The sequence below is a fragment of the Arachis ipaensis genome, chromosome B9 (assembly GCF_059453495.1).
Source record: "Arachis ipaensis isolate K30076 ecotype BB chromosome B9, ASM5945349v1, whole genome shotgun sequence".
In the NCBI taxonomy this organism is placed as follows: Eukaryota; Viridiplantae; Streptophyta; class Magnoliopsida; order Fabales; family Fabaceae; genus Arachis; species Arachis ipaensis.
The window spans coordinates 155,978,531-155,986,845 of record NC_142444.1 but is presented as its reverse complement, the minus strand read 5'-3'; the positions used below and the strand labels follow the sequence as shown (position 1 = coordinate 155,986,845).

General features: G+C 38.9%; 1 pseudogene across 1 annotated transcript; it reads left to right on the top strand.

Moving 5' to 3' along the window:
* LOC107616186 (tubulin-folding cofactor D-like) lies at positions 1-8,315 on the top strand (annotated as a pseudogene). The gene is made up of 11 exons (XR_015899752.1): positions 1-33; positions 250-448; positions 544-737; positions 1,216-1,414; positions 1,630-1,835; positions 1,948-2,168; positions 2,260-2,835; positions 2,921-3,190; positions 3,651-3,699; positions 7,719-7,927; positions 8,025-8,315. The product of XR_015899752.1 is annotated as a tubulin-folding cofactor D-like (transcript).

The window sequence follows — 8,315 nt, the reverse complement described above, 5'->3', positions numbered from 1 at the left end:
ATGTTGAGCAGTCGTTTGAGATACAACAGCTATGTAATGGTTGAAATTTTAAAACAAATTTTATTGAGGAATGCTAGTGGTAGCAATTTTGGTGTTTTGTAACCATCAATTGGCTATCAATAATATTTTTAATGTTGTGAGATTTAATCTAATGGTGGAAGATCACTCACTTTTGTTTTGATGGTTAAGTGCTGGCTAGAAAATACAAAAGTTGCTGCCCGCTAGACTTTTCTTTTTTTTTTTAATCAGGCGCTACACTATGATGTTCGGAGAGGTCCACAGAGTGTTGGTTCTCATGTACGTGATGCAGCTGCATATGTATGTTGGGCATTTGGGCGTTCATATTATCATGCAGATATGAGGAGCATCTTAGAACACCTTGCCCCACACCTCCTTACAGTGGCATGCTATGACCGTGAGGTCTCCATTTATCTTTCACGCCCTTCTTGTGACTTGATTTTGTTCTAGAATGGTTGAGATTCATTCCATCATTCCACGTGAACAGAATGTCCTAATCAACCTGTGATCTTAGGTTAACTGCAGCAGCTGCTTTTCAGGAGAATGTTGGACGGCAAGGGAATTATCCACATGGCATTGACATAGTGAATACTGCAGACTATTTCTCACTTTCTTCTCGAATACACTCCTATCTTCACGCTGCCGTCTTCATTGCTCAGTATGAAGGATATCTTCTTCCATTCGTGGATGACCTGCTGGATAGAAAAATTTGCCACTGGGTATGCTTTACTTCGAGCTCAATTGCTCACATGTTAACCCTAATTGCACTTGCATTCTAGTTTACCTTCCAAGTAATATAAGTTGATCCTGATTTCTGCACATTGAATAATAAAATTGTTATAGGGAAATCATACACAGCAAAGCAACATTGGGAATCTTCCCGGAATGCGTATGCTTTATGGTTTACTAATATGAAATTAGATTTAATTTTAAAGTAGGGGGAAAAAAATGAAAAAGGAGTTATTTCCAATGTAAAACTCTTCTATTCTATAGATGTGACTACAGAGGATAATAGAACCTGTTAATTTTGTCCATTATATTTTTCCTTCTAAGTAATATTATTCCTTGAATTTTTGTCACACATGCACACAAATCCTTGCATTATGTCATATTTTGGGGATAAATTTGTTCATATTCTCTCAGTTATTAACAGTTTATGGTTATTCCTTTTACTGTGTTGTTTCAATTTATCTTTAGGATAAAAGCTTGCGAGAACTTGCTGCAGAGGCTCTTTCTTTTCTTGTAAAATATGACCCTCAGTATTTTGCAAACATTGTCATGGAAAAGTTAATTCCTTGGACTCTTTCATCTGATTTGTGCATGCGCCATGGGGCTACTCTAGCAACTGGGGAGCTGGTTCTGGCTTTACATCAATGCAGCTATGCTCTTCCTTCTGGTTGGTACTTTCTTCTTGTAACTTCTTATTATGCTGTTATTAGTGGTAGTGAAACAAACCTGTTCTATTAAAATAAAAGAAAGGGAAAAATAAGAGGAAACTGTATAGAACTCTTAGTACTGAAATATATACAGCTATTATGAGTTTAAGGTAATGAGTTTCAAAATTTTATACAATTTTTAGCAGAAATGTGACATTTTTATTGTCATTGACAGATAAGCAAAAAACTCTTGCTGGTGTTGTTCCTGCAATTGAGAAAGCACGGCTTTATCGTGGAAAGGGAGGAGAGATAATGCGTTCAGCTGTTTCTAGATTTATTGAATGTATTTCCATATCTAAAGTGGCTTTATCAGAAAAGATAAAGAGAAGCTTGCTTGATACTGTGAATGAGAATCTAAGACATCCTAATTCTCAGATACAGGTCCTGCCCCTTTGTTACAAGTAATTTGTAGGATCGATTTTTTGGGTAATTCCAATATGCCATTTTTGTTGGATGTTATACGTGACTAGAATAATCTTCATATGATTTACAGAATGCCGCTGTTAAAGCCCTTAAACATTTTATCCTGGCGTACTTGCTTCAGATAATAAAGGTACAAGTGATGTGACAGTAAAGTACCTCAATATGCTGACCGATTCAAACGTAGCTGTAAGGAGAGGATCTGCATTGGCAATTGGTGTTTTGCCATATGAGTTATTGGCTGGCCAGTGGAGAAATGTGGCTTTGAAGCTTTGTGGCTGTTGTGCAATTGAGGTGCTTTACACAGTTGCAAATCCTGTTTATTATTTCGTTATACTGTCTTGGCTTCCGGTGCTTATGTTATATAACTTTTTCCTATATGCAGAAAAACCCTGAAGACAGAGATGCTGAAGCACGTGTAAATGCTGTCAGAGGGCTCATATCAATATGTGAAACATTAATTAGTGGAAGAGAAGATGCAGCAACATCTCTTATTGAGAATGATATTTCTCTGTCTGTTCTAATAAAGAATGAGGTGATGATGAGTTTATTTAAAGCTCTTGATGACTATTCTGTTGATAACCGAGGTGATGTTGGTTCTTGGGTTCGTGAGGCTGCATTAGATGGCCTTGAAAAATGTACATATATGCTTTGTAAGATAGATAAGTCAGCCTCCTTGTCTGGAACATCAGATGTTAAGGAAATTGAATCTTTAGTGCAGCCTTTAAATGATAACTTGCCTAAGAACAACCAAGAGCTTTTATTATTTGATGAAAATCTTGCTACCAGTTTAATTAGAGGAATTTGTAAGCAAGCCGTAGAGAAGATGGATAAGTTGAGAGAAGCAGCTGCCAATGTTCTCCACAGAATTTTGTATAACCAGATGATATATATTCCATATATACCTTTTCGAGAAAAATTAGAAGAAATCATTCCTAAGAAAGCAGAACCGAAATGGGCCGTAAGTTTATGGATTTTTTTTTATCAGTTCTTAATGTTGGTAGCATTGATTATATTGCTTTTTGGTGAACACGGTTTTGATGCAGGTCCCTTCCTACTCTTATCCATGCTTTGTTCAGTTACTTCAATTTGGTTGTTATAGCAGAGATGTGCTATCTGGATTGGTTATCTCTATTGGAGGGTTGCAAGATTCTTTGAAGAAGATATCGCTCTCAGAACTATTGGAGTATCTAGAAGGGGTTGAATCTGAAGAACATAATACAAGAATGTCCAGGGAGTACATGCTATCTGTTGACATCCTGTGGGTTCTCCAACAATATGAGAAATGTGATAGAGTTATCATACCATCTTTAAAGGTATTAAGTTACCTTAGTAATGCTTAACTATTCTTTCTTCTTAAACTGAAAGTTTCTTGATGTTTCTATTTTATAGCTTTTCTTTCTTGGGATAGGCTGAAATTCCTGATGTGAAAGACAGTTTTTGATTAAAACTGTGTGTAGTTGATATGCCTTAGGATATAGCATAAAGATTACCCATGATAGCCCAGTACTAAACCATAGGTTGTAGCTGAAGGATCACTCTTCTAAGAATTGCTAGCCATTTATATGTTCTTGCGTTTAGAGTACATTTGAGCACACTCCTTATCATCAATACTTAAAATATCCTTACTTTTAGCCTATTTCCTTTTGTTGTATATATAAAATAATACTGGTTGCTTGCCTTCTCTGTTATGAGATATGAATTTTTATGCATAAATCGATTTGCTCTAATTACTGCATAAATCTCATGTACTGATGAACTTAATCTGTATTTCAGACCATTGAGACTCTATTCAGCAAAAAGGTATTCCTTAACATGGAGGATAGTCTACATTTGTTCTCTTTATTTTTCAATTTCCCTGTTAGTAGGTTATCTAAATTTCCATTTACACATGTTGTCTATGAAGTATAATTTTGTATTGGTTTATTGGCAATATATGTGTGGTCCCACACCTCTCAGTGGAAACAAGTGTGAGAAGGAAGGTTGCTGTATTGTCTTTGTACATCAAATGTTTTTATCATATAGACGTCTTATACCCTATCTACATTGCAAAATTCCCACTTGTAACATACTTTTAAGAGCAATAATGTGATTTATTTCTTGTTACATGTTTTCGCATTAATGTTGAAAAGTGAGAAAGCAGAGGTAAAAAGTAAATAGAGTCAACTAATAATCTAATATTATCCCATTTTCTTCTGTAACTCCGCCTATGTTACACTTGCGATACATAGCCGGTCCCAAACCCGGATAAAGGAGGAGGGTTGTGTTAGGTCTTCGGCAACCAACATAAAAATATAGCCGAACCCCCATGACATGAATCAAAGACATTATTGCGCTAAAGCTAGGTCGTTGCCCGGAAGCAACGCGCCGTATGGCTCGAGTACGGTGTCGAAGCAAGAGCCGCTGCATCGGTGCCCGGATGTAGTGTTAAATGAGCAAGGGTTCTCGCGTTTTCGTGAACGGACGAGGGTAAATAAGCTAGTTCACAAAGGAAAAGGTAAAGGTCGAAGCGACAGAAGGTTGAGATTTGGGACATGGAACATAGGCACTCTAACAGGAAAGTCCATGGAGGTGGTGGACACCGTGACAAGGAGGAAGATTAACATTATGTGCCTACAAGAAACGAAATGGGTTGGTGCAAAGGCTAGGGAGTTGGATACTTCTGGTTTCAAACTTTGGTATACAGGAAAGGTGAAGAATAGGAATGGGGTTGGAATAATTGTGGATAAGCAGTGGAAGAAAGACGTAGTGGATGTCAAGAGGGTGAGAGATCGGATCATCTCTATCAAACTTGTAGTGAAGGGAGGTGCTTTCCATGTGATTAGCGCCTATGCACCGCAAGTGGGTTCGGACGAACAACACAAGATAAGGTTTTGGGAGGATCTAGAGAGTTTGGTTCAAGGCATACCTTTGGGAGATAAGATTTTCTTAGGAGGAGATTTAAATGGCCATGTTGGGAGAGAAGTGACTGGATATGGGAGTATTCACGGAGGCCATGGTTTCAGGGTGATCAATGCCGAGGGTAAAACTATTTTGGACTTTTCCTCAACTTTTGATCTTCTCATCGCAAATACATGTTTTAAAAAGAGAGACGAACATCTTATAACCTATAAGAGTGGCATGACAAGCTCTCAAATCGACTTCTTCTTGTTGAGGAGAGTCGACCGGAAATTTTGCATTAACTGTAAAATTATCCCGGGAGAGAGTTTGACAACACAACATAGGGTGCTCGTCATGGATTTTCGCGTTGAGCAAAAGTTGAGGAAAAGACATCATACGAAGAACCCAAGGACGAGGTGGTGGCGGATGAAAGGGGAGGAACAAAGAAGCTTCCTAAGACGGGTAGGAGAAGAGGCAAAGTGGGATGGGAATGGAAGCGCGGAAGAGATGTGGAGGGAGATGGCAAAAGTTATTAGAAGAACAGCAAAAGAAAGTTTTGGTGAATCTAAAGGAATAGGACCAAGAGACAAGGAGTCCTGGTGGTGGAATGCGAGTATACAAGAAAAGATAAAGATAAAAAGGGAATGCTTTAAAGAGTGGTCTTTATGCCGCAATGCAGATAACTGGGAAAAATATAAGGCGGCTAAGAAAGAGACAAAAGTGGCTGTAAGTGAAGCAAGAACAAGAGCATATGAGGGTCTCTACCAGTCTTTGGGCACGAAAGAAGGAGAAAAAGGTATATATAGAATCGCAAAGAGTCGGGAAAGAAGAACGAGAGATTTGGATCAGGTTAAGTGCATAAAGGATAAGGATGGAGAGGTGTTGGCTCAAGAGGAGAAGATTAATGAAAGGTGGAAGAGCTACTTCTACGAGTTATTTAATGAGGGACAGAAGACTCTTCCGAGCCTTGGTCGATTATGCACAAGGGAAGAAGATCAAAACTTTAACTACTATCGAAGGATTCGAGACTTCGAGGTAAAAGAGGCTCTAAAGCAGATGAAAAATGGCAGGGCAGTAGGACCTGATAATATCCCGATTGAGGTTTGGAAGGGTCTTGGAGGAAAAGGCATCAACTGGTTAACCAAGCTTTTTAATGAGATTTTAAGGTCAAAGAAGATGCCTGATGAGTGGAGAAAGAGCACCTTGGTACCTATCTACAAGAATAAGGGGGATATACAAAGTTGCGGAAACTATAGAGGGATTAAGCTTATGAGTCATACTATGAAGTTATGGGAAAGGGTGATAGAACGGAGGTTGAGAAAAGAGACACAAGTAACAGAGAACCAATTTGGATTTATGCCAGGCAGATCTACCACTGAAGCGATATACCTATTAAGAAGGATGATGGAGAGGTATCGTAGTAATAAAAGGGATCTACACATGGTGTTTATTGATTTGGAAAAAGCGTATGATAGGGTACCAAGGGAGGTCTTATGGAAGGTTTTAGAAAAGAGGAGAGTAAGGATCGCATATATTCGGGCAATTAAAGACATGTATGATGGGGTCACAACTAGTGTGAAGACTCAAGGTGGTGTGACAGAGGAATTCCCTATTGGTATAGGATTACACCAGGGATCATCCTTAAGTCCATACCTTTTCACATTAGTCTTGGAAGTACTCACAGAGCACATCCAAGAGCCTGTGCCATGGTGCATGCTTTTTGCCGATGATATCGTCCTTATGGGAGAGTCAAGGGAAGACCTAAATAAGAAGTTGGAGTTATGGAGAGAAGCTCTAGAAGTGTATGGTCTGCGCATAAGCCGTAGCAAGACGGAATATATGGAATGTAAGTTCAGTCTGAGAAGGGAAAACTCCAATATAGAGGTGAAGATTGGAGAAAACATCCTGCGAAAAGTTAAAAGTTTTAAGTATCTTGGGTGCATCATACAGGATAATGGAGAGATTGAACATGATGTAAATCATAGGATCCAAGCAGGTTGGTCAAAATGGCGAAGTGCATCTGGTTTTATATGCGACAAAAAAGTGCCTTTAAAACTTAAAGGTAAATTCTATCGCACCGCTATAAGACCGGCTATGCTGTATGGTACGGAGTGTTGGGCGGTTAAAGGGGAGCACGAACATAAGTTGAGTGTGGCAGAGATGAAGATGTTGAGATGGATGAGTGGTCATACGCGATTGGATAAAATAAGGAATGAAGATATAAGGGAGAGAGTTGGAGTAGCACCCATTGTGGAAAAGATGGTTGAATCGCGTCTCAGGTGGTTTGGACATGTGGGAAGAAGACCGATAGAACATCCAGTCAGGAGGGTGGATGAGATGGAAGATGGACAAAGGGCGAAAGGCAGAGGAAGACCTAAGAAGACCATCCATGAGGTGGTCAAACGAGATCTACATGTAAACGGTCTCTCTGTAGACATGATACATGACAGAGCACAATGGCGTCGTTTGATTCATGTAGCCGACCCCACTTAGTGGGACAAGGCTTTGTTGTTGTTGTTGTATCCCATTTTCTTCTGTAGCAAATAGCTGCTTATGAGTGTTTTCTACTGAACCGGGGGAAGGCTTTGGATCTATCTATTGTTTTTATGGTGATGCTACATGACTAAGTACCAAAGTTCAACCAAGTTGATCTAATAGCTTATTGGCACAATAAAGAGGAGACACATAAGGAAAAAAAAAAAAAGACTTGGTTACAAAAATAACTTGTTCACCTAGTATTTCTCTTGTTTTTATACTCTATATGATGATGTTTGATGATAATTCATTTTATCTATAAACTTTATGGAAAAGTCTAAAAAAGTCTAAGGGACCAGCAATTTTATTGAATTTTGGCCAGCATGTAACCAATAGAAAAAGGTGAGTCATTAGATAAAATCTCACACCATTAAATCATCATTGATGGCTATTTAATGGCTACCAATCACAAAAGTTGCTGGTCCCTAGCATTGCTCAAAATTTATTTTTAGGTCAACACTCCAACTTTTTGTGCTGAAGTTCTGGAGTTTCTTGCAATCGAACTGAAGGGATCCTAAGACTTCTCTAAGTTGTATGCTGGTATTGCAATACTTGGTTATGTAGCTTCAGTACTGGAACCAATCAATATGAGGGCCTTTTCTCAACTTGTTTCTTTTCTTGTGCATCGGTACCCTAAGGTGATTTTCGCTTAAAAGCATATCAGCAGTTACAAACAATGCACAATCTTGTTTTTTGTTTTCTCATTCTTTCCTTCTCGCTTTTGTTGTAAACCAGATTCGAAAAGCAGCAGCTGAACAGGCGTACCTTGTCCTGCTACAAAATGGGAATCTTGTAGCTCAAGACAAGATTGAGAGAGCACTAGAAATCATATGCAACACTTGCTGGGATGGCGACATGGATCTAGCAAAACAGGAAAGAGTAGCATTATGCGAGACCGTAGGTTTGGAGGTGGGGCCAATTGGTAAGAACACTGATGGAGCATCAAGAAAAACCAGCACTAAGAAACCCACAAACTTGGATGAGAATGCATCATATTCCTCATTGGTTGAGTCATCTGGCTTCTGA